This window comes from Aythya fuligula, chromosome 10, assembly GCF_009819795.1.
Source record: "Aythya fuligula isolate bAytFul2 chromosome 10, bAytFul2.pri, whole genome shotgun sequence".
Taxonomy (NCBI): Eukaryota; Metazoa; Chordata; class Aves; order Anseriformes; family Anatidae; genus Aythya; species Aythya fuligula.
Genome location: NC_045568.1, coordinates 5,814,327 through 5,841,951, shown reverse-complemented (window position 1 = coordinate 5,841,951; position 27,625 = coordinate 5,814,327). Strand labels below are relative to the sequence as shown.

General features: G+C 37.7%; 1 long non-coding RNA gene across 2 annotated transcripts in view; it reads left to right on the top strand.

Annotated features, from left to right (window-relative positions):
• LOC116492957 overlaps nucleotides 1-27,625 on the top strand; it is a 196,265-nt gene that overhangs the window by 85,822 nt on the left and 82,818 nt on the right. For both annotated transcript variants that reach the window (XR_004253700.1, XR_004253701.1), the window contains exon 3: nucleotides 13,441-13,545. This is a non-coding gene — a long non-coding RNA (uncharacterized LOC116492957). The remainder of the gene's footprint in view (nucleotides 1-13,440; nucleotides 13,546-27,625) is intronic.

The following is a 27,625-nucleotide window of genomic DNA, read 5'->3' as shown; positions in this document are numbered from 1 at the left end:
CTGTACTCTCTTTCATTTCTGATTTCATACTGTCCATGACATACACAAATTTCTACACCACCATCCATCTACTAACCAGAAGACCTTTTTAGCGCTAGGCCAGCTGTTTTGACACTAATCAGGGCTTCACCCTTTCTTTAGTGAATGTCTGTGCCACTCTATGTCTGGCTTACAGAAAGCAAGGTTGAAGGGGTGTGCTGTTTGAGACCCTAAACCAGAACTGAAAACTGGGGAACAGCATACCTGCTTCTGATCATTGACTTAGCCATGGGTGTCTTTTCATAATGGCATTTTGCTCTCATGTGCCTTTCTGATAATAACTGTATACATAAAAGTGTGTTAGATAATTCCTGGGCTTGTTTTACGTTTCCTTCCTTTGCGTTCTATTTCTCACGGTAAGTTCTCTGCAATAGAGTACAAATTGCTTTTGGAGGCATGAGGAAATAAGAAATAATCCAATTCTAGTTCCTTAATATTCTAGTTCCTGAAAAATTATTTAAAACAGTCCCCTTTTTGGAGTGGCATACACATACCATACAGTTTTGCAGTCACACAGAATTCTTATTGTCCTTTATTATGATTCTCATAATATAGTTGCAACTTTGTCACCTGTGTTCCCAAACCAACTCACAGCAACCCCGAGTTGCACTTATATAAAGTGCATTGCTATATTTAATGAGCCTGGAATTCCTGCCTAGAGATAAGTCTTTGATGCACTCTGACCTGCCTAGATTTCCATTATCTGGGACTGTATCATTGTCTAACAGTAGTAAATAAAAGAAGAAAAAATCAGTGTTGAGAATATTTGCTCAGTGAGCAGGGAAATCACTTCTGACAGCTAGAATATGCATTGAGCCTTAAGGCAAAGAAACAAACAAAAAAGAATATATATATATATCTATAAAAGAGCTTTTCTTCCCAGTGAAATAAGGGAGGCTGATGGGGAAAGTACAGATAAAGAATGCAATTAGGTGGCAAGATGCTTTATGTTGCCCAAAGCACACATACGATTTACTTATAAAAAGTTGTCAATTTAATTATGTTTATAGGAAGCCAGGCATGGGAGAGATAATTAATCCATACCCTGGCCAAAAGGAACTTTTATATCCATAACCATCAGTAGTAATTGGTTTCCTTTTCCTTAAACATTCATAGGGAGTTGCTGTTCTGTTCTGTAACTTGCACAGCTCCGAATGAGGAGGGCTGCAGGGTAAAAATTCCATTTTCAGTCATTGTTTTTTTTTTTTTTTCCTTTGTTCCTTTCCTTCTTCCTGCCCCCTTCTGCTTACCTAACTGCAGCTCCCGTCCTAGCCAGGTAGTCTGGCCAAAATAGCTCCTGCCATCTGGAGCAGTCGCTGTGAACCTCTCAGTGACTTCCTCTCATTTGAAATGTCAGCTTGAATCTTTTCTCCCTTGCTTACTGCTCCTTAATTTTCTTTTCATTTTGTTATTCATTATTCAACAAGGTGACTGTGTTGTTTGATTGTGTTGATGTACAGTGTGCAGGAAAAATGTTATGCAGAAGGGAGCTCTGTGTTCTTCCTCCTCTGTCTTCCCCGTTATCCTAATCCACATCAGGGTCTGGTTGCTACTGATATGTCATCTTCTCCTGTGAGAGTTATCTTGTGTGATGTATTGCAATTATATTTAGATTCAATACGAGTGCAGAGCTGTCTAAATTTTCTTAAAAAAAATAAAAAAAATAAATAAAAAAAGCAAAGAAAATAAAATTTAGATGAGCTGTTATTTTTCAATTAGGATCTGTTTTTTCAAATCATTGCCAACATATTTTCGCATTTTCAGATGTTTGGTAAATTGGTGAATTTTCTGATAATGAAAGTATTTTTTTTTTCTTTAATAATGGTTATTTCTGTCTTGTGTAATTAGATGGGAATGTCAGTTTTGTTCTGTTTTTAAATAAGCTACATTTATATTTATAGGGTTGTTTGAAATCTGCTCTAAGACTTTGATGGTGAAAAATTAGGAGCAAATTAAAAACAAATCCTTGCATTAGATTAGTTTAATGATTTTAAGACATTGCTGATTAAATTTTTGAACGTTTTAAGATGTTATTTTAGTGAATATTAGGATTAGGACAGAGGATGACGCATGATTATAGATGGTCAGAATTGACGATACAAGGCTATTAGCAATGCATTTTGCTAATCAGAACATAAACAATGAAGCCTGTAGGCTTTTCCATACAGCTCTGCCAACAGAACAGAAACAAACCTCCTTGGTTGCTTGTGGACAGCAGTGCCACAAGTATGAGCTGGCCTAATTGCTCTATGGGAGTGAAGAACCAAGTATTCTTAATAGACCTGTTTTCATTTGCATGACCTTTGAGTTATACATAGTATCGTTCACGTCTCTAGCTTAGAAATAATCATTTTGTTGAAAACCTAGGGGCAGCATGCATTTGTCTAACCTTCCTTTTAGGTATTTGTCCTGTTTTTTACCTACACTTTGATGTTGTTCACATAGTGGACTTAATGCCTTGGATTGTAGCTGTCTGTTACTTCCAAAAAGAGACTTTTAGAGTGCAATGCTTATCACTTACAAAAAGCTATTTTATTTCTGGTGCTAGCTTTCACTCCTATATGAAATCCATCTTTTCTGGGTTAAAACTTTTGATATCAGTATAGAATTAGGGGCAATAAAAGACCAGGGGAGGAGGTTGCTGGTGAACAAAGAATTTCTGTTTCCAGTTCCGCTTCTGGCATTGAGATACTCTTGCTGAGAATGGGAACTTCCTAGAGATGGCTTCATTTCGGTTCTGTCTGGTATCCAAATAGCTGCTTTGTGTCTGCATCCCTTCACTAAAGAAGACTTCATTCAAGTCCTTCCTATGGTTCTTTTTTCCCAAATCTGTATCCTTCCTAGGGAAATGTAGGTCTGACAATGCACAGTCTAAACTTGCGCTGTGCAGAAATGGGGTTACTTAAAGAATTAAGATCAAGACCTTGAACTGCTTTTGGAGCTGCTTGTGAGAGACTTGATATACACCTGCTGTGTCAGAGCAATGCAAACCTTAAAGAAAGCAGGTAGTCCCAGTTTGTTCTGTCTTCAGCTGGCATGTCATCCTCACCTTGTGCTTCGGCTGAGATTATTTATCACTGAGGTGACAAGTGCAGCACTGGCAATGGCCAGAAAGCTGGCGAAGTGGCTGTAGCTTCCCAAGAAACTAGAAAAGGAAAAACAAACAAACAACAGTTTGTGACTGATACTGATATAGTAGGTGGATATCTCATGTACCAGCTTGAAAAAACCTTCATCCAGTAGTTCTGTAGATCTCCACATCTGGATCTCTATGTCTAGTGCTTGCAAACGCCAGCTGTGCACTGTCCAGCACTTGCTGCGTGTTGCATGAGGGAGCCGAGCACCTCTTCCGAGGCTTCTGCTGCCATAGTGTGTGGCTGGTGCCTGGCGGAGCTGTCTTGGGGCTTGCCAGGCTCGGGAAGGTGCTTGCCAACAGGACAGCCTTTCACACTGCCTCTGTTGACCCGGGAGGGGCACCTTGCCTGCCACTGCACCCACTGGGTGCACAGGGGCATTGGAGCTGTGGGGCACAGAGTAGAGCAGCTACCAAACCAAGTTTTTCATAGTATAGGCAGTGGTTGGATGTTTCATTTTTTACTTGTTTCCTCTTGGAACAAGGTCAAGAAGGTTATTTTTTCATTTGCTCTAGTAGTAGCTTTCTTTGCCCCATTTATAGCAAACCCTTGAGGAATTAAACAGATAAGGAAATCATGCAGCATAAGGAAGCTGCTTTTATTTTATTTTATTATTATATTTTTAAATATAATTTTAGGTGCTAATTTTAAAGGAACAGTCATTTGGAAGTATATGATTACTTGCATAGAGTACTCTTCCAACTATAAATCTAGAGCAGAATCTTCGAGCTTGAGGCAAACACAATTTGTCTGTCTTCTTGTGAGCCAGGTTAAATTGATTGTAAAGAAATGAACTGGGCATTTCTGACTGATTCGTTTTGGCTTAGGAATGCTATTTGAAAGATTGATAGTTCTGAGTGGGGAATAGGATGACGTTTCGCGTGTGTTATCTAAATTATTATTGGCGATTACACAAAGCTCATCAGCTTGCCTTGGCCTTTGTAAGGCAGTCATTTAGCAATCTGCAGCAGCTTACCGGGAAGGTTTTGTTTTATTGGAGTCTTTGGGTAGTCAGGAAAAAAGTTTGCAAAGAAATCTGTTGCAGAGCAGATGGTAATGGCTGCAAAGAAGCAGGAAACTAAGAAAGCTGTCCTGGTCAGAACGAACCTTTGCAGAGTACCTTTTAAAATACTTTTGCATCACATTTATTCAAAGACCATTTCAGGTGTGGTATCCAGTATCCAGCTGGAGGAAGACCAACAGTTTCGAACCTGGCACCTGTTTTCTGACAAGTGCAGGGCAGAGCAGCATGTATCTTTAGCTGCCCCAGTGCTGTTCCTTGTGTGGCGGTTAGGTAGTGTAAAGTGCATTCATTATTTTCAAATCAGAAAGCAAACAGTGAATGCTTAATGTTAGGTATTAATACTAAAAAGAAAATATAAATTGTTCTCTTACTATAAGGACTGCAGTTAGCAGCTGATGATTAACCTGGAAGCCTGTGGTGATGGTGGTGCTGCAAACTACTGCTGCCCCTCTGCAAGGCAGTGCTGCTCCATAGGCAGGTGGTCTTTGCAACCATCAGAGCTTTGGAATAACTTGGCCTATCTGCTGCCCAATGTGCCAAGTTTTTAATTCTTAATTTCATATTTTTACTTTGGATCTCTGAAAATGAGGATAAATATCCTTGTGATCATATTTACTTGTGACAGAAGACAGTGCTGAACATACTTGTCTTTCTTCCACCACTGAACGCTTGCTCTGAAGGTTTGTGCATCTGCTTTTCCTTCTCAGGTGTTTTATCTTTTATCGTTCTTAAAATATGCAGGATCCTCATGACAAAAGACTGGTGTCACTCTAAGCTGAAGAGCGTAGGTGTGTCATTGTGCCTCTGATTCCCAGCTTCAAGAGCACCCTTGTCTATTGAGCCCTCCTCTTATTTTCCCACTCGTTCTTTCCTTGATTCCTATAAAACTCCACCATCATGACACGAGGTAGCAGGAGCACCATGAGGCAGGTCATTTGGCGGCAGCACAGTTTGCCTGTCAGTGCGAGGAGCTGTCTTTTAAATCCCATGAGCTCTGGCTTTGGAGTGGCACTTCAGGGAAGCTGGGGGCTTGGCAGGAGTTGGGAGCTGCTGCCACGTGTGCAGGCGACACAGGGCTGGGCTTGTGTCACGGCTATCGAGGGAAGCCCTCATGGCCCTGGCAGGCAGCTCCCAGCTCTCACTAGTTCAGGTGCTTACAGCCCTGCTGTCTGGGCATGCCAAGTGCGATTTGACACCCTTTTTCTCTCTGTCCTTGTAATGTTAACTTTCCCATGTTTGGTCCAGTTTTGTGTATGTATCTATTAACATTCTTACACAAAAGCTGCAGTATTCATGGCACTATCACGTATCAGTTCCGCTTCAGTCACACCAAGCACGAACGCTAATCCAAGTTCCAAAACCAAATAAATGCCAAGAAAAAAGATTGCCACTTACAACAGAATTCTCTATTCAGGTTGTTTATTTCATCCAAGCATGAAGTTGGGTTAAAAAATGGCTCAAAAATAAATACTGTTGCAGCTCTCTACTCAAATAGTGCTTTGGTAATGTTTACACTAACACAGCTGATCCACGGTGCCTTTTGGACATGTGCAGCCTTATGGGGCATCGTTAGGTCACTTAAATTCTTTATCCAATTTTGTAATTTGAATATATGCGTGAGCTGGGCATAGCTTATCTTGCTGCCATCAGGCAGGTGCTCCTGAGGAGAAGGTTCTGGCTATCAGCAGTCCCAGGAGGGACCCGTGCTGTGGAGTGAGTAACCTTCATCCACCTTGTTAACTGCTCAAGTTCTGATTCTTACAGCTAATAGCGTTGTTTTTTTTTTTTTTTTTTTTTTTTTTTTTTTTTTTTTCCTCCCTCTTGTGAATACATGAATACATGAAGGGATTTGTTCTTTCAGGATTTTACCCCATTACTTCCACGTGGATTTGAATTTCATTCCTTCCAGCTTAAATTTTTACAGGACCCAAGTTGAAATGGCTGCATCATAAACTTACAGTTGGCTTGGTAATATAACATGTTAATGGTATTATATAAACAGTTTTTTTCAAGAAAACTTGTTTTGAGTGAAACCATTGCACATGGTAATTGGAAATATTTGTCACATTTCTGCTTTTCTTCCTTTTTTATTTGTTCCAATACTTCTTAAGAGCATCCTTCTGAAACTTCTGAGAGAATATGCAAGTTTGTTTATTTTGTTTTTGTTTTTTAAATTCAGTAGCTGGAGCACAATTTAGAATGTTTTGGATGTGATTCCAGACCAAGTTGAATGAGCATGAAATACTATGTAGTCCTGGATTGAGTATATAGCTGTAATTATACTTAAGGAGTTTGCTGATGTTATATGCACCACTAGAGCAAAACTCCAGCCATGGATAAATGATCATTCTCTATTTTCCATGTAAGTCAATCCATAGGGACTGTGGAGCTGCTTCTGATGAACATGGTACTTGATTTTTTTTGTTTGTTTGTTTCTCATCTTGTTCTTTGGAGAGGTTGCAATACTTGTTTGGATCACTTCCTCCCTTTTTAACATAGTAAACCTCTTAAAAGGGTTGTACTTTGAGGGGTTGTGGTGTTAAAATTGCGAATTCTCACAGGGTTGAAGCAATCTCCATTTCCTTCACACGTGACATTGCATTTTGCTTATCCTGGAAATCTTTTTTCTGTAGAAGATCCGCTTGGTGAGCAATGCTCACTCATGCTTGGTGTCTCACTCCTTGCACTTAGAAGCGTTGCATGGACAAGTGTCCAGGTGTCAGCACCGGCTGCCCACCTGCTAAAAAGCATTGCTTTGCTGTCGAGAGATTTCCACACAACCAACTGGCAATGGTGATTGCTGTGTAGGGATACCCTTGGCAGGCAATTTTGGTTTTTGTCTATCTTGGTGCGCCTGTGTGACTTTGCGTGCAATGTACTTGAGATATCAATTGTGTATTGTGTGACTATTTCCTGTGTTTGTGCCCGAAGGTTATGGGCATGAGAACAGAAGGGACAGGGTGCCCACCATCATGTCAGGACCTTGCTTCTGTGTGGAAATGATGAGCTTAGCCATCACCAATTTGAGTATTACATCAGGATTGGCTTTCCTAAGTGCATTGTGCAATGGACACCTGTGTTGAGTTTCATGTTAATGCTCAGTCACAGAGGCCTGAAGGATCTTTTTGCAGCTCTTTGTGGTTAGCTCTCATTGTGGTACCATGAACCTTGTGTCTTGGTGTGGCTTTGCCATGTTGCTGCCCATGTCCTTTTCCAGCTACCGTGCGAGCCCACAGGGGGCAGCTGCTGGAAGGGCTCCACATGTCACCAGCTGCAGCGGGGCACTTTGAACCAAGTCAGTCCTGAGAGCAGAGACCTTTCCTCTTTCTCCTAGTGGCTTCGTTTTCTTAGGACTCTTTTTGAGGAAGATATTTTCAAGAGCCTACAGATATCCTTTGGAAATTAATATATCCAAATGCACAGATCCAGCTGAAGCTCCCTCATTCACATTCTTTTTCTCCAGGCAAATGGGAAGCATGAATGCCCATTACAGGAAAGAAAAACTGGCTTCTTTCACAAGGATAGGTGTTTATAAGTTTATTTCATTCCTTTTAATGACTTCTATTCATTTTCCTGATGAGGGTGATGGGATTACCTGCCTGTGTGACTCACACATCCACTCTAACCTAAAACACATGGAAACAAACACCTGCCCGCCTGGCTTGTGGCCCCCATTTACCTGCATAGGAAGAATCTTTTTTTTTTTTTTTTTTTCCTATTAATTGGCAGCTGCTGCTTGTGTACTACAGCTTGTTTTAGGCAAATATGGCTGGTTGTATGTTACATGCAAACCTATTTTAAAAAAAATCTTGCTGAAGTCCAAAATGCACATCTGGAAGCTTTAAAATATCCTTAATTTTGCTGTGTTTTGATCTTTTGGATTTTATCTTCTTGATGTCTGACAGATTTATTTATTTATTTTCAAATCCTTCTCCTCAATTTCTTTTTCTTCCTGCTTTTACATGCGACACTTTGCTTTCTGTTTTATTTTTTTAACCTGGTTTCTGTCCAGATGGAGAGCTTTATATGTTCTGAACTGTCAGGTTTTATTGTGCTGCATTTTTAACAGCAAGGTCATTTCATGGGAAATTCTATTATTCGTGATGAAGGATAGGTGGCACTCTTGTTATTTTTGTTTGGTTTCCTGAAATAAATCAGGTGTATGCAACCTCTTAGTAAGATTTCCTTTTATATTGTAAGTGCTTTAGAGAGAGTTCTTGAACATTGAAGAGGATTTTATTTATGTTTTTTATATTGAACGCGTACCTAAATTGTCTGAGCCTGGGACTCATTCACAGTACTCTCTGGGAAGGAAAATATGTTATTTTTCTGAAGACCTCAAGAGTGGCTGCTCAGCTGTATGGCACTGGCTAATTTTACATACATAATTCTTATTGTATATTTACATACTGTTTCTGGAGACAAAGAAGAAAATCAACAAATCCTTTAAGGTCACTCCAGTTATTAGTACCCTTATACTTAGTAGTTTCTTCTTAGTTTTGTGATAGAAGCATAGCTTTAAGTTGACGTGGTAATCATAGTACTACTGAATGGAAGGAAAGGGCATGTTAGCAACTGCTGAACAATTGATAGAGCCTTTCCTTCTTAATTCAGGGTGGTAAATGCCTGTTGCCTTGGTTCTATAAACTGACTGTAGAATTGCAGAAGTTTGTGAGCTTGAGAGTTTCCTCTTATAACACAGAATTCTTGAAACACGAATAATACATGCTGATAGAGGTATGAAATGTTAGATATTTTCTGTAACATTAGAGGAAAACTCATTTCAATTCTATTGCATGTTTTATCTTTCTCCGACTGAGTGTGCAGCCAGGGCACAGTTACATGGAAGTGTTTTAACCTTGATGCTTGAGAACTTCAATCCAAATGAAATCAGAGTCAATTTCATTATTACCGCTGGCTGACAGCTTCATATGGCTGAGGCAAAGTGATTTGGTGATCTCAGTCCAGTTCCTGTTGATCCGTTTGTCAATAAATTGACTCTGTCATTGCTCTTCCCAGAAGAGAGCCCCATACTTGAAAGAAAGGGGGATGAATAGAGTAGGAATGAGAAACTTAGAAAAGTTTCCATGCTGCCTCTCTACAAGACCATGAATCTCTTCAACACGAGTGCCTAAGTAGCTTATTGTTTTTTGAAACGTTCTTGCTGTGTAAACCTCTCTGTGATGGTGTCCTGGCTTGTCCAACACCACAGACAGTTTGGGGAAGTTCTTGGTTGAAGCCTTCTAAGTAGAGCCATCTGAACTACTTAATGTACTGCAAGGCTACTTATAGAAAATTAAATAGTTAATGTGGAAGAAAATGTGAACATTAGGGCAGCAGTTCATTATAGACAAGAATATGTTTGCTTGATTTTCCTTGAACAGCTGGTAGGAGGTGTTGTCCCCTAAAGACAGGATAATGTGTGTTGTGTTTTCATATGTTTTGAAATGCTTTCATTGAGATCCACAAGATGAGAGTGTGGTTGAGATTCTGCTGTGCTAGTGTATAGCATGAACTGAGTTGAAACAAATACCTTCTTGAAAGAGATTCCAATCTAGTTTAGATTTTAGATAGCTCCACTTTGAAATATTTTATTAGTATATAGACACTGGGGAAAGGGTGCTTGATTTTCATTTTGATGGTTGTTGAACTCTGGAATTTAAAATGGATTTGGACATATTTTTTATTTTTTTTATATATATATATATATATATATTTTTTTTTTTTTAATGAGTGAAGAAATTTTATGATTTGGCTGTTTATTTTACAGTTCATGTCCTTGGTGCCCTCCCATGTAATAATACAAGCTCATGTATTACTCATCCCTCCCTTTTTTTCTTCTCCAAAGTGTGGTGTTGTGTTTGTTTGTTTTGTTCTGTTTTTATAACAGTACAATACCCTGAAGTGTCTGAATTGAAGAGTCCCAAATAAAAATCTACTTCAGCACAGGAAGTTTTCTTGTTGACTTAGTTAATGTTTACTTTCTAATACCAAATCAGCTTTCAAGTTATTACATGCCATTAAGGCAAAGAATTTTGTTTTGTAAAATAATACAAGTCCCAAATGGTGGTAGTTATTGAAGTTAACACTTTTTGCCCAACTGTGGGAGTGCTAGCATCTTTGAGAGATTCCAATTTTGGTTCTTATTTATGCTTGACATTTAATGTACTTGACATTCTGATTATTTTACACCTACGTAATTTCTTATAGCTCAAGGGATAATGACAATATTTTAAGCAGTTGTGAAGTGTAGCTGTATATTATTAAGCAGGTGCCACACTACGAATGGAAGGAAAAAAAAGCCTAAAATATTTCTGGAATCATTTTCTTGTGTTGTGTATCTTAAGGTCAACTGTGGCTGTTCATCAGCTTCTTTAGCTGTGCAACTTGGTTATTTGTTTTGTTGTAAGGAAGGCAAGTCTTAGTCTTACTAATATTTTTAGTTACTTATATGTGTGTGTGTGTGTGTATATGTATGTTTATGCGTATAAAACATATAACGCTGGGCTGTGCGCTTATGTTGTGTCCTTTGAGGTCTGGGGTGAAACATTATAATAACACATTTCTGAGTAGTTACTCAGAACTTACATTTTTCCTAAAATTTGGATTAAAATAACAATGTAAAGTAATGTATTCTCTATGAAATTAAGGCCATTTAACCAAGCTCATATATCTATAATGCATGCTGCTGTTATGGCTGATCTCAAAAGCAGCTGTCTTATCTTGGTTTATAGATAATTGATAATAATATAGGGAATAAAGAATTATATAATAATTTGTGAGAAATTAAAGTATCATGGGAGGGAAAAATGATTTGTTTGATTTTAAGTGTACTTCATGTAAGGTCTTCTCTTCTTCTCTTTTCCAAACATAATTTTGTTAGCCATCTTTGCTGAGTTGTATTCTCATGTAAATGTGAGATCCCTGCTGTCACGTAAGATTTTAGGGCATTTCAAAAAGGGTAAAATTGATGTCAGAGAAAGGAGACGGAAAGTGGTGGTAACACCATGTTTTTTAGAGAAGTACATTTGGTGGTCACAGTTTCCCCATTTAATGTAATGGGAGTTTTGTGTTGAGTTTAATGTAATTGTAAGTAAATTGGCTACGTGAGGTGTGATGAAGAAATGTTAAAATACTTTATTTTACAGAACCATGCAGGGAGGATTTAAGCACTTACCCAAGTCCTCACAAAACACTTGTCATTTCCCAGCAAGGGGTCCTTGAAGCAGCCCTGACTGAATGCATTATAGGAATGATTTTTTTAATCTTTATTTTGCAATCTTGCCACCTGGTGGTATACTTTGGCAATAAAAGCCTGGCTAAAAACCTGTGCTGAGTGATATTTACCTTGGTAGGTAAGATGTTAAGAGCAGAATTTGAGACTGGATTATAATTAAGTTCTTGGGTTTTAGCTTGCAAATTCATTGTGTTCTTCCACTAAGCTCTTTCTGTCTTTGTCACTGTGATGGCAAAGTGGTTTCTGTAAAATTGCTAGAAAGTGACTGGAAGTCTTCATTGTGCACAAGACCAAAGGATTTATTTGGAGTTAATTAACAAATACACATACAAACACACACATATTTACCTCGAGAGTACAATTAGATTCCAAATTGGTTGAAATTTGGAATACAATTGCTTCCCTCCTTGTGTCAGTGTCACATGTTAGGTGCAGCCTAAGGTCTGTGCATGCCTTTGCATTAAATCCATTTTCTTTCCCACTCTGATTTCCACAGAAATGAGGGAAGAGAAAATGTAGTAATACTGTGTGGTTCTAGAACGCTTAGTCCTAGCACATTATGAACCTTAATCCTCAAAATAAAACTAGATATGGTTTGAAAAAAGATAGTGTCCAAGTCCTGAAATTCCCTCATAAAATTATGTTAAGCTGAATTTACCTAGAATACTCAAAGGGTGGTGTTAACCCTGAAATAAGCACCACAAATTGAAACAGTATGAAAGTTGAATATTTTTGAATGGTTTAAGCTGTCATTTAGATATAAAGAGGGAACTGAATGCATTTGAATGATTCACAGGACCCGGTGTCTTTCAAACCTAGTGCCAAGAGGACTGGGGAAGCTAGCTCCGTGATGCCAATCCAAGATGAAGCAGATGTGGGTGTACTGGTGTCTGTGTTGGGAGACCCTCATAGATAATAAAAGGTGTTTCATGTAGAGTTCAAAGGGCAATAACTATCCAGTGTTTGCAAACTGAAACTCTGTAGGCCTGCCTTTATGGCATAGTGTTACATTCGCATAGAGAACACTTGTGTCCAGCAGGACCTCTCTTCCTCGTCCAAATGCTGCCTGTGGTTTTACTGCACCTTCTTGGGGGCCTGTTGTGGAAAAAGGCAGAATGTTATTTATTCTTGTCGACTTCAATGTGCAAACTCTAAGACCTCTCAGATACTCACTTCCAGGTTCTCCTGTCCCACAGACAGCAAGGAGAATCTCTTGTCCACCAGCCCTCTCGCTGGCAGCCACACACAGCCTGCTGCCACTGGGGCCCCTCAGCTCTCAGCATGCAGACTGCCTGCCATCTTCTGCAGCCCCTCTACTGTATGAACCCATACAGCACAAATAAAACATTGCTCTGTGTTTTTGACTCTTCCTGCCCCTCTCTGATACGAGGCAGAGCAGCAGATAGTAAAGCTACTTGACAAGCACTGTTTTTTTTTTTTGCTGTCAGCCTTTTCATTCTCATCTGTCTCTTGGCCTTCAGTTTCCCCTTCCCACTTTCAGCCCTTCATCCTCACCCTCCTGGTTAATGTTCTGCATTTGTCCCATAAATGGTGAATATTAATAATGTTGAGCAGCTATTCCAGAGCAGCTACACAACTTGAAGTGCTGAAGGTTTAGACTTGTCATATTCAGTGTGCAAGCTATTTTTAAAGATAATGGAAATTACAACCAGATGAGAGTCGCTTGTCTGCACTAAAAGTACTGTTTATTTATATATATATGCAAGAGGCCAGAGTTTTACCAAGGCTACAGCACTGATAAATGGATAAGGGTGAAAAGCTTTGGGAGCTGAGGCTCATCATTCCAAGCTGTTAATGTAGATTGTTGGTCGCAGAACTTTTTAATCACATTATTTTACTGCATTATGTCTGTAACTATTTATGACACAGGCTGTTTGCTCTCAGTTTTATGGGGTATCCTTTAGATCAATCCTCTTGTTTGTTCTATTAATTTGTTTAATTCTCTGGGGTTTGTCAAGTCTAATTATCTCTTTTCTTTCTTCCAGTTTTGAAATCAAGATTGATTAACCAACTCAAAAAGACCCAGCTGGTTATGTGACTTGGAACCCTGTTTGTGAAGCACTCGTTCATTTTTACAAGACAACAGTACTGTATGTTGTTTTTCTTTCTCCCAAAATTCAAATTCAGCTGTTGTAATGTAATAGAAATCATAGACAATAGAAATGCAAAATTCCTGAGGAATTCAACTCATATTGATAAATAAGATCTTGATATTCAGTTTAGTGACACCAGATTAGAAATACAAGTGCTTTATTTGCTTTACCATATTACTAATCCTAGGTTTCTTCCACATAACAATGACACTTATGATTTCACATTGTCTAAGGAGAGCTTTCCATATTTTGAAAGATCAGTCTGCTTTCTCTTTACATTGCATTGCATAAAGTATGGGATTAGTGACTGTGACAAATGTGTTTGAGCACTTGACTGCATTGAAAACAGATTATGTAATGGCCAATACTGAACCACCGTGCAGGAAACATAAAGCAAATGCAGAGAGAGATTGCAGTGTCACTTGATGACATCTACACCAAGGTAGCTCCAGCGGAGCTATTGTTTCCTCATTGTTTCTCTCCCAGAACTCCAAGATTTTGGACTAAATAATGCTTCCTCTCTACTTAATTTATTTTCCCACCATTAAAAATCTGTTCTTTATAAAAATGCTCCTTAATTTTTAATTGCAAAAGAAAATTGCACAGATGAAGTATTAGCCTTATAGTCTTAACCTCAAGCATTGGAAAGTATACATGAAAGTTCCAGGAGTAACATTACATGCCTTAACACTTTTTTGACTTATGAACTCTATTGCATACACAAAAACTTAATAAGAGTAAAGGAATATTAAATACAGGTATGGTAAATATGTGTGTGTTTGTATGTGTATTCGTTAATTAACTCCAAATAAATCCTTTGGTCTTGTGCACGTCATCATATTACATGTGGTATGAACCCTACCTTTTTCTTTTCCAGTTCCATGAAACTGTTATGCCTTAACAGTGACTTTTCATTTCTGTAATTAATTTTCTTTCTTAAATTTTGGAAACACTACATTTACATGATGCTTCACTACGACTAGCAGGAATCCAAGCCACTCTATCAGGTACAGAGAAGCACCAAGTTATTTCAAGCATTACTTTAGTTATGACCACACGAGAACTCAGGCACCTTGGATTGGATGAGCTTTATAAACATGTTAAATTGAAGTTGCCCAGTTTGCTCTGAATGTATGAAAATTCTGTTATTTTCTGAGTGGAATGAAAAAACTGGTATTTATTCTTTTTTTTTTTTTTTTTTTTTTCTTTTTCTGTTGAATAGTAAGTGGTTCAAATGTACTGTAAGTGGTGATACAGTAAATGTATAATCTGTTGTTCCATTTAATACCTCTCTTGTTACTAAAGACTCATTAACCAAGAAGGGAAAATAAGGTATAATATTCAAACTATTATAGCAAAAGGGGAAATAGCACTTACTATCTACTAAATTAAGTTTAGTCTTACGAAATATTAGAATCAGTACAGAAAAATTAATAGTATTTACTCTGAAATAGAATTTTATGCAGTGAAGTATAGGATTACTTCTAATTCTGATGATTACAAGGGGATTGTCTTTGTACGTTTTCTGTAAGTAATTAAGGAAGCTTTCCATATTATATAGCTTACATTCTGTATAGGTGCTACAAAGAAGACTGTAAGAGTTAGCTTTAGATAGATTACTTATTTACTTTTACATTGTATATTAAAAAAAAATGAACTAGCTTGTATGGTAAAGTTTATAAAAAGCACTATGTTATACAGAAAGGCTCTTGCACAACTTTAATGTGTTCAAAACAGGATGTAATGTTTGTATGGATAGAAATTATTCAAGGATTTATGCTTTTGTCTCTAATAATTTCCAAATGACTTTCCACTGGAGCAATAGAATATGTGTTGTTCTCACATGTAAATATTAATTGATAGGTTCTTTAACTAAAACTAAATCAGAATGAAAATATGGTCATAATGACGGTGACAACTGTAACATTAATGCTGAAAACACTGCACTAACATTAGTACTTTTTACTGACATTCCTTTTTGACTGCAGTAGTTTGTCGCTATTGCTTTAATGAAGGATTTTAGTGGGTGCTGTAAGCTATGCAGACCAAATAGCATGCTTGTCTTTCAAAATCCTAGAGATCGAAGCTACATGTTTTTCAAAAACTCTCTTAAATCATCTGTAACACTTGTCTGTCGGATGTTTAAACATCTGTAAGAGACAAAAAGCTAAGACGGACTAGGCTGGGAGTGTTCTTAGCCATTCAGATATTTAAAAGTAAATAAATAAATTCCCACACAGAGGTTTTTCCTGTTGATTACACCCCTCCATCCCCTCCCCCAAGAGATCATCAAGATAAGATCAAGATTAAGATCATCAAAATACCATCATTTTGCCCCTTCCTTAGTGTTTTATGCATTAGTCTTCATTTATATTGTGGAAGGCAAGCTGCCATACACAATCACACAATTTAGTGTGCCTGTAAAATGAAACAAACAAACAAACAAAACAACAACAACAACAAAAACAAAAACTCCTAGAAATGCTTTGTTATTAGCTTCTGAAATACCCTTTTTGAGAGATGCAATGGGCTTATGGTCTAACTCTACCCAGATTTCACTGTTGTTTAACCTGCCTCAGAACTGGAACTGAGGTTGCATTTACATAAGATGTTTTTTTCCATTGATGAACATGTACACGGTACTGTTCTGGTTGTGTTAGGTGTTAATACAAGCTTCAGATAACACTAAAAAGGATGCAATGCTGATTTTTGTGGGTGTCTGGTGAGGCCACAAGTTCACAAGGATTATTTCTTCCTTACAAAAGTCACAGAGGTAATTGCAACTGTTGTCCTCTCCCAAAGGTATTCCTTTATGAAATCATGCATGTGTTTGTTTGGTGGTTCTTGTCGTCTAAGTCATTAAGGGAAATACTTTAGGCTTCAATGTTATTTCTATTCTTAGTAGAAATTGAATGCCCATCATAATTGAGAATGATGAAGCTGAAGAAATGGCTTCATCTTCAGCACCAGATGCCTGCATTTTGCTGTCGGGTCTGTGCACGCAGGCACTAGTGAAGCCACTGAAACTCTTGGCTTTTCAAGTAATTGTGACCTTTTGCTTTTGTAACTTATTCTTTGTTGGAGGAAAAGAGCTGTAAGAGCGAAGAGTGAGACTAGTAGTCTCACTTCATTATATTTCTTCAGCACCACTAAGATGGGCGCAAATTGTATGCCAACTCATCCCTAATGATCATATCTATGTCAACAAAATTGATATCACAGGTTTCATGTCAGATAGTCCTGTCTGGTTTCTGTATTACTTTTTGTGGGACCATGTCCTGTGTTTTCAAGGGGAAGAGGGGTCTGTTCTGTTTGCTTTCACTTCTTAGAGGCTGGTATGGCATTATTCATTCAGTAAAGTTATGCAGAAGTAGAGTGCTCCTGTGCCTACCAGTACCTGTGCAGTTACCTCTTTTTTTTTTTTTTTTTTTTTTTTTTTTTTTTGTACAACTAAATGAAAAATAAAAATATCCATGCATGTCTGTGAACTCTCCCTCCTTTGAAAATCTGACCTCCCCTAATTAAATAACCTTTTCCTACTATGTAAAGTCAATGACATTTTATAATCATACAACTTGTACTTATTTTAAATTTGTCATTTTGAGAGGTCTGTAGAGGTAATATTAAAACATAACTATATTCAGTGAGAGGATAACAGTAGACATTACCTAGCTTTTGCTTAGGGCTTCTCACCAGTCAGTCCTGAAGTGGTACTGGTTATGTCGCATCTGTTTTGTAGGTAATGGAAATGGTGACCCTGAGAGGTTATGTGGCACATTTGCACTATGATCTTTCTATCTCTTCTGTGCTGACTGTGTTACTGAACATCACAGTAAAATATTTCTCTAGAGCAATACAAACAGCTCCCTAAAGTAATGATATTTTAATGTAATAAAGTTAAAGAAAACTTTTAGTTGAAACAAAAATTTTGATGTGTTTCTGCTGCATTTCTTGCATCAGTACAGTGCTTGGAATTCTGCATGTTGTATGTGCTGTTCAAATCATTTGTTGCTTTACTTTTTTTTTTTTTCTTGGTAGGCTTTTCATGCTGCAGATTTTGTAGGTCTGTTACTGGCTTTGTACTGACTTATATTTGTTCCTAGCTCACAAAGCCTAGGTTAATGCCTTTTTACTGGTTTCCCCTCAAATACAGAACATTCAGATGTGTAATTCTTTAATATGACACCACAGAGGGTTGAGTACAATTCACATGCTAATATATAGAAACTAAATCTCACAAAGGAGGTGTGTTCACGTTTGTCTTCATTCACCGTATTTCAGAGGCTATGTGCCAAACCTTGCTTGACAAATACAGCATACTACATTTACCCCTTAATTCAGAGGGTAAATGCCTTTTTAAAGGTAAAAAACCTTCATCCTTCCTTAATTCTTTTGATCCTATGGAGGAGCAAAGGTTTTCTTTTATGACCCCACCTGTGCCTGCTTTGCTGATTACTCCACTTCTTACTGATTCCTGTGTTAAATTTCCCTTTTTCAGGAAGAAACTACAATGTGAATACATCCAGCAGAGACAGGACTTTCTGATTTTTTTTTTTTTTTCTCCTGCCCCTGCTGAAGAAGTCACCTCAGTGGCTGTGGTGCTCTTCCCTCTCTTTCAGCTTGCCCTGTAAGTTTAGCTCCTAGTTGAGATCAGGCTCTTTAAACAAAACAACAGTTCCAAAACAGTTCCAAAACATCAGTAAACAAAACATTTTTTTTTTTTTTTTTTTAGCATAGATTTTGCTGGTGCATCTTGTTTATCTACTTTAAATTTTAAGTCTGCATTTTGCCTGCATGGCCTTTAGAGTTCCATTCACTTTACTGAATTGTGCACTCTTACAAGAGCAAAGTAGAAAAATTCTCCATTTGCTTTCAGTTTGATGATCTAATCATCGTCTATTGAATTCCTATCCATTTTTCCCCTGGAGAGTTCATCTAAGCCAGTAATATTAATACCTTTCTTGAATGGTTTGGCACTTGCCAGTTTTGCAGGGTTGTGTAATCCATTGCAATTCCTACATCTTTCCTGAGGCTGGTGAGTCATTTAGGAAAGCAGGGGACATGGGAGGGGAGTTTGTGTCTGACCCTCAATTCCTCTTTGCTGGTCACCCTCCCCTGCTCATCCTGACTGTGCTGTTGGCCTGTGCAGGGCCTGGCCTTGGGCTTCTCTTTGGACTCCTCATTTCTTTGCACCTTGTGTGTCTCTTCAGTGTCTTGAAATGCAGGTTTTGTACTGGCTTCTCAAGCGCAATCCTTGTCATCCCCTCTTTGGATGGTCTGAGTGACTTATTCCTAGGCCTTGTGTTAGATTTCTCAGTAATCTCTCCCTGCAGATGTCGGTGCTTCAACACCGAGTGAAGTGATGCTTCGCTTTTTATGTATGCAAGCAACACATGGTCTGCAACCAGCTACTTAAGCTCACAAAATATTTAAGAATATGTTTGAATGCAAGGTCTTACAGAAAATGCAAATTTATTACTTATTGCTTTTCACTTGATTCTTATGATAGATTTCTGGAGAGTGCTCCAAGGAGGGTTTTTTTGGTGCTATCACTACTTTTCCTTCATGCTTATGCTAATTTTCTTTCTTTGCTTGAGCCCCATAACACTTGTTATCAGTAGCTACAATTTCCTGCCACCTGTGGTGGAATATATTTCTTCATTATGAGCTTTTTGCTGCTTTCTGAAGTTTTATTTTTGATTAGCTGCTATGGAATTTCTACATATCATTTGCTTGTCCTGCAAAGCTTAATCATCTGATAGCTGGGAAAATTGCTGCCTCTGGTTGATTTTACTTTGGCCCAAAATCACTTGGTGTCTGTTCCTGGTACCAGTACTGATCTGGTATATGAAGTTCAGCAAAGAGAATGTGGAGGAAAACTCTTTTTCATTTTTTGTATTTTTTTTTCTTTGAAATGAAAGAGTGCTGAAAATGCTGAGGCCCAGTTCAAAACGATTTAACTGAATGGAGGTGGAATTCAGAAGAGATCACAGCTTTTATCTGAGTTTGATAAATGTTTTCTTAATGTTTGCAGAACTTCTGCATTTTAGAACCTTATATATATATGTGTATTTTTTCTTTTGTGGGAGGGGAGTGAGGGGAGAGGATGTAAGCAGAGGTTTACCACTGCAAATTCTCATGCCCAGATCAGAAGAGGACCATGAATTATACCTGCTATTGGATTTATAAATGCAAATATGTCTTGCCAATTAAATATACCTTTCCATCCCTAATTAAAAAAAAAAAAAAAAAAGAAAAAAAAAACAAACCAACAACTTTTTATCACAAGAACAGCTGTCCAACCACCTCATCTATATCAGGTAGTTCTTCCTCTCTATCACTGTCATCTAGAACAAGGATTAATGCCAGGGAAATATTAGAGGGAGTGATTAAAAAAAAACATATGTGTATATGAGAGACACTTGTAAATTGTACTGGATTTCTAGCATCAAAAGAGGGACTTGGCAATAGCAGATCTATAGCTTCAATGCTGTAGGAGGAAAGAAAAAAAATGGTTTTGACTCTGTGCTGAATTCTGCTGGAGCAGCTGGTGCGAGCTTTGTACTGGAGGTGAACTGGTACCCACAGGTAAAGCTGCTGCTCTCTGGTGTGTGTGCCTGTTTAAAAAAAAAAAAAAAAAAAAGGCAAAGAATAACTTTCTATTTATTCTTTATTGATATTTTTATCCTTACTTTTTCTAACCAAACCTAGCCTCTAGGCTATAAATTGCAACTTAAGGGAGATAAGTCCATATAAGTCTTTATAAACTATTAGGTATTCATGTAATAGCCCACTGAAAAGGTTGTAAGAATGACCTTAATGAGTTCCTCCTGCCCCCACTCCTCTACTTATGTTTTTGGTGCCATGCCTCGATGCCAAGGAATTCTTCCTCTCTCCATCATCCTCCAGGTCCCCAGAGAAATAGCACACAGCCTTGCTGGAGTAGTATGATTCACCACTGTAAATGTCTCTGTCAGTCTTACTTGAGAAACTGCACTGAAATGGAAATGAAATCTGTGCCCAGCGGGCATAGACATAACTTTCAACAACTAAACTCTTTCTTCTTTTTCCTTCCTTGTTTCTTTAAGAGTGTGTGCTTTTCTACATGCCAGTGTGCTTTATGGATGAGATGAAATGAAAAAAAAAACAAACATATGCTTTGCAAGGTGTCAAGATTAAGGTGGTGCTGAACTGTTTTTGTTTTTCTCATAAGCTTTTCTCTAAATCCCATGAGGTGGCATTCCTGAAAATAAGCAAGTAGTTATACACAGTTTCTGCCAAGGGTCAATAGCAGATCCTTTCCTTGTGGAAGGAGTTTTAGTAACAAGGGAACTTCTTGTTTCTGTAACCACTTTGTGAGAGACTCTCTGGGTCAGAAGTTGCATCTGAAGCAGATTTCCTAATAGTCTTGAGCGAGTCGTCTGCATTCATCAGAGAAGCACTGGGTGTTGAAGAGAGACTTGATAGAGCTTGGTTGATGGATTTTGCAGGTTAGTGGGATTGCCTTTTGAGAACAGATAAGAATAGCTAGTGACTCCTGAAAATCCTGGTAAATGAGCGGTTAAGCCAGACACAGAGCATCTGCCAGACAAAGGCATCTACACCATGTAAAGGTTAATGGGTTGGGGAGACCCTCACGGTGAGTTGTTGCTTGATACAGCTGTGGAAGAAAAAGGGGTAAAAAAAAAAAAAAAAAAAAAAAAAAATAAAAAAAATTGATTGCGTCATCCTTTTTTTTTTTTTTTTTTTTTTCTTAAGAACCATCACGCTTGTTTTAGTGGGTATTTTAGAAGAGAATTAAGGGATGGCAAATTGGGATTTACAAAGGCTGAAGTGAAAGAGATTGCAATTGTTAAGACATGAGATTATTAAGGATCAGAGAATTTTCTATTATGGTTTTGTGGAATTTGAATTGATTTTGAGAAAACATGCACTAGTACAAAGAAAAGTTAAGGAAAAGGAGAAAGGAGGTTAGAGAAGAAAGTCCTGCAAGACTGAAAAATCATTTTATTGCAATCTGTATGTGAAAGAAGAATGGCAAAAATAGAAAATCCTCTGAAATAATCATAATCATTTAAAATATTGAGAATGTAAAAACAAATGTTAAGCTCCCCCCACCCCCCTTTTAATGCTTTTATACGTGTGAATACACATGCGAGTTTGTGTGCCTGTTTGTATATATACTATTTTAGTTCATCACCAGCCGAGGTCTAGTAAGGCTTAAAACTTGCTTAAGAAAAGCTCCGGTTGTTTTCCATTTGGAGTCTCATTTTAATCTTTTCATAAACTTTGTATGACACAAGGCTTTTCTTAATTCTGTAGTCAAATCTGAGTAAAATAGGTAATGTTCACACTACAATTAAAAAAAAAACAAAAACATAAAAACCCCAACATAATCTAGATTACTTTTAATCTTTGCATTCCTACACTGTGTTATATTTACAAATGCTGTCTCTTGTTATAAGGCATTTTCAAAGTTTTTGCACTGGCAGTTCAATCCTCATCTTTTACAAGAAGTTGGAAACTGGTATGAATGATTCATTTTAAACTGCTATTTTAGTGGTGCACGCATCATCTTATATACAATTTTACATAAAACGGATGGGGAAATGCTAGTTTATATACCTCCTCCACCTATCTATTTAAATGAAAATGCATAAAACTTGAACAGGGGACTGTCATTTGGATGTATAATATAAAAAATACAGTAGGGAAAAACAAGGAGAGAGCTCAGGAGCTGTGAATGGTGATCAGCTAACTGCAAAATGAAGGAAATTCCATGGGCAGTCTCAAAACTCACCCTTGGCTTTAAGCCCCAGATGTTTGCTGTGCCTGAAGACAAAATAATCCAAACCAGCTAAAATAGAATTAAAAAAAATGCAGCAAGGCAAAAGATAAGATCAACATATGTTCTCACACTTCTCACACTTCTTCTTTTTTTTTTTTTTTTTTTTTCTTTTTCTTTTTTTTTTTTTTTCTTTTTCTTTTTTTTTTTTTTTTTACTTTTTTGGAAAGAGAGATGAAAGGGAGAGGACAGATTCTTCATGAGTACTCATGATGGAGTAGAGCTATATGGGGGTGAGATTTCTGGTTAAAGACAACCAGAAAAGTTCAACTTCTTATAAAGTGTGACTTTTTAAGAAAATCTGCATCTTGCATTGGCTTATAGTCCTTTTTATTAATGTGGGTACTGGCTTGAGTTTGCTACTAATCTGTTATGCATTGTGTAAAAATTCAATATCACAAGGAAAAGAAAGCACAATAATGATAATGTGACAGGTATTTCTAAGATTAGTCCTAAAACTAGGACTAAATAAAACAAAAACATTTATCCTTGTGTATAATTAAAATAAAGCAGTATATTGAAAAAAGTTTGCAATAGCTTTGAATGAACAGTGGTTGAATTTAATTAAATTTTATTACAGTGGATTTTGTTCCTCATTGTTTGCTGAGAAGTAATCCAAATTTCTCAATGCAGAAAGAAGTGATGTATGAAAAATATTATTTCAATAGTCTGTTTTTTTTTTTTTAAATTTCACTCAAACTATGAAGGAATATAGTTTTAAGGGTTCAGTGTAATCTCTCTACAACCCTGTTTTTTTTGTTTGGTTGTGGGCTGTAGATACAAATCAGGCAAAAGTCCTGGTGAAATAAATGAAGTATATGCATTTGCACAGTTTGACCAGCCAGTCACGTCTATTTATTTTTTGTTGTGAGCAGATGGTATTTCCAAGTCTGTGCAGAAATATTGTCATAAGTATTTCCTTTAGTACTCTTTCTGTTCTAATTCTTTTCACAGCTCTCCTTCCATTCAGGACATGTTTGCTGTTGGAAATATGTGTTCTGACAAAATATTTAAAGGTGAACAAAGAGAGAGGGAGCTCAGAGAAAGGAATGAGTCTTTTTCTTCATAGTGTGAAAGTGATTGGTATACTTGTGCTCCTGTGTTTTGAATGATGATATGTATAAAGAGCATAAATGGGTGAAAATTTGGATTTATAAAAAAAATAAGTTTCCTTATCTTTCCTGCACTATTTGCTGTTATAATGTTGGTATATATTTATATCTTGATTTAAACTGCCATTAAAAAAAAAGCCCAATAGACAATCTTAAGAAACTTAAATCCTCTGTTTACTTGTGACGGTATGTGAAAGGAAGCTGCATTGCAGGTAGCATTGGAGACACCATGGTGAATGGTGGGAGAGAGCAGCCTAATTTGCAAAGGCTGGTCTTTCAGTTACGATTTAAGTTGGGCACGTATTCAAGTTTCAAAAGGAACTGGTCTCAAAAATGATCAGCTTTGTTGTTGTGCCAGTCTCCAGTTTGTGTTTATCACCTGCCCTTAGATAGGCAATATTTTGCTGTAAGATAGATTTTCCTTATAATAATGCTTTATTGAAATGAAGGAAGTATTACCAGTAATTTTATAATGCCAGCCACATGGTGTTCTAATTCACTGTTGTAGTTCACAATATTTATGTAATTTCATTAAACATCCATACCTCCATACCTTAATTCCTCATTCAACTGAGGATAGCTACTAAAAGCAAGTTAATTTGGAGAAAAAGGCTTTCTGGCAGGAGATCCCAATGATTCTTTTTGTGTCTTAAGAATAGTTACTGGAAATATTCTGCTATTTTTCTGCCTCTAATTTATAAATAAACTTATAAGGTCCTGCTGTAAACTAGACTGTAGATTGTTTGGTCCTGTGAATTTTGATAGACGAGACAGAACTGACCGTAATATTACTGGCAAACTTGGAGTAACTCTGAATTTCAGGATTTAACATCTCGTTCCAATACATCTTCAAAATTTCATTTTTGTGATATTTTTGAATATTTTTAAAGTAGTCCTTTAATTCATATTCAAAAATAAAATAAGGTTCTTCCTGGAACAAATTCTTAACATATGCAAAGTGTTTTACAGTGAAAACTCCTGTTACAAAAAGACATATTTTTTACTGCAACTGATTTGAAAGAGCAGGAGGTTAAAAATCTTCTAATATGTTTTTGAAATCTGCATGTCAGCACAGAGCATTTCAAAAGGGCTGCTGGGACTTTGTGGAAGTCACATTTCTCTTTTGATTTTAATTTTGTACCTAGAAAGGATTAGAATATATTAATTTGAGTTGATGGACAGATGGAAAATATTTTTAGAATGTAAGATGCATATTGGAAAAGATACATACTCGGGAATATGGCGTGAGAATCCTTATATATATATTTTTTTAATTATTATTATTATTATTATTTATTGTGTGTGTGCAATGTGGAAAAAAATTACCCAAGTTCTTTCAATCTGCTATGCTGAATCTCTGCATTTTATTTGCTACTGTTTGTTTGATGCAAAGTTATTCATGACCTTGTTCCCTGAAAAATTCTGAAAAGGTATTTGAAATAGCAGAGACTCCTCTGAACAACAGCATAATTTCCTAGAAAGCAATATTTAGCCACTGATTTATTTGCTCATTCTGTCTTTCCATCACCTATTATTTTTCCAGAGGTACTTTCTCTTGATTGTGACCTTGCAAGGTGACAGATTAATTCTAGTGATTAGGAATTTGTGCAGGCTGCTACTCAGCATCATGTTTTACAAAACACGCTATAATACATGATATTCTTTAATTCAATTTAAAGCAGTTTAACTTTGAACAACCAAAATTCAGATGCAGGGGAAGCTTTGCAAGCTCATCCATCTTTTTCCTGCTCCCTGCTCCTGTGTTCAGAGGAAACTTTGAGAAATCCAAGCAAACTTTGCCTCTCGTCTCTTGCTTTTACCTGCCAGGAGGAGCTGCCCAGTGTGAAGAGCCTCAGTGCAGGCTTATGGGATGTGCAGGGGCCTGATAGAAACTTGGCAGTGCTCTGCTGAAAGCAGCCACCTCGCACCTGACTTCTCTCCCCCAAGCTTCCTAACTGCAATTTAACTGCTTAGATCTGCAAACATGGGTGGCATGGGTGGGCCATTTCTTTGACTTTTGGGAAACCATTTTCCTGTCACTGATAGTATTGTAGCAATTTTAAAATGGGACTTCTAAAATTGGAGTTAGGGAATCTTTTAAACAGTTTTGCAGCCCTAGTGGAAAAGGCTGCAGATTTTGCAACTGACTTTTTTTTTTTTTTTTTTTTTTTTTTTTTTAACTGATCTAACAGTGCTTCTAAACACATGGTGCAGTGGAAGATATTAACAACTGGGAGCACGTAACTTCACTAATAGTACAAATAAAATGTATTATAGTCTCAAAAAATAAATATATATATTATTAAAATATTATAGTCTCAACTACTTGCCACATGACAAAAACCAGTAAAAAGCTGTGATAACTGACCAGAAAAAGGGGCTATAATTTCTGAGAGACACAGAAAACTTTTTTTGTCACCTGTGCAAAGCTCATAGTTTCCTGGGCAGAAGTGATTTATGTTTGATTTTACACAGCAAATAAGCACTACACGTAGATGTTCTCCACTGGGGCACTGCAATTCAGTTTCATAGCATGAATTTAGAGAAAGTCTGTGGTCAGTGAGGAATCATTAGCAACAGAATAATTTCATCTGGTGGAAGGCAATCATTTACTGGTGGGGTTGACGTGGATGGGAGCACGTCCATCAGGCTGCTGTTCTGTCACAGCCCTGGCTGGTGCAACAGCTGGATATTGGCCTTTCTGCTTTCACCTCCTGTCATGGTCACGGTCCCAGTCCAGCCTTGCACTGGTTCTTGCACTCATCTTTGAGCTGATATCAGTCCTTTCTGGGTGGCACATGAACTTTACACATAATATGACTGGCTTAGGCTGCATGAAGCCAGTCTGTGGGGTGGAAGAAGCAGTGAACCACGTGGAGCTGACTGAGGTTGGAAGGAAAGTGACGAGATAAGAGGGCTGCTGCAGTTCCAATCCTCTACAGCTGCCTATCCAACCTTTAGAAAATAGGATTACTGGTCACTTTGTTAAAAGAACTACTGCTATGGTAGATTGGCTCCCTTCTTTCCAGAGACAGCAAGCATGCCATAAGATTGCATGTAATTTAACCATGCAGTTTAACACCTGTCCAGGTTTCAGTTAGGTCAGAGTTAATTTTCTTCCTAGTAGCTGGTAGAATGAAATATCCTCTTAGAAGAGAACATTTCAAGGACCCAAAAGGGTTCTGGTGGGCTTTTGGCATAGCTGCCTTACAGACAGAGGGCATTAAACCATTGCCTACCTTGCCCAGTTTCTCAGAGGATCCTTCTGTTGTGGGGTTGCTTAGGGTCGAAGAACAGCAAGTGCCAATTGCTACCACAACTGGGCACCAGCGGCGATATCGCACTGAGACTCCCTGATTCCCATCCATAAGCTAATTTGTCAGTCGGAGAGCCAAGGAGTGACCAGCAAGACTCATTCACCTTTTAATATGGCCAGTGCAAAAGTCTAATTGTGAGTGGAGACTAACAGTGGACTATTGTGGCCTGAACACCACCACTGAGTGCTGCAGTGCCGGACATGCTGCAACTTCAGTACAAACTGGAATTGAAGGCAGCCAAGTGGTATGCCACAATTGATATTGCTAACGCATTTTTCTCCATCCCTCTAGCAGCAGAGTACAGGCCACAGTTTGCTTTCACTTGGAGAGGAGTCCAATATACTTGGAATCAGCTGCCCCAGGGGTGGAAACACAGCCCTACCATTTGCCATGGGCTGATCCAGTCTGTGCTGGAGGAGGGGAAAGTTCCTGAACACCTGCAGTACATCGATGACATTATTGTGTGGGGTGACACAGCAGAGGAAGTTTTCGAGAAAGGGAAGAAAATAGTTCAAATCCTTCTGAAGGCTGGTTTTACCATAAAACAAAATAAAGTCAAAGGACCTGCAGGAGAGATCCAGTTTTTAGGAATAAAATGGCAAGATGGATGCCATCAAATCCCAATGGATGTGATCAACAAAATAACAGCTATGTCTCCACCAACTAGCAAAAAAGAAACACAGACTTTCCTAGGTGTTGTGGGGTTTTGGAGAATGAACATTCCAAATTACAGTCTGATTGTAAACCTGTTCTACCAAGTAACCCATAAGAAGAATGATTTTGAATGGGACCCTGAGCAACAA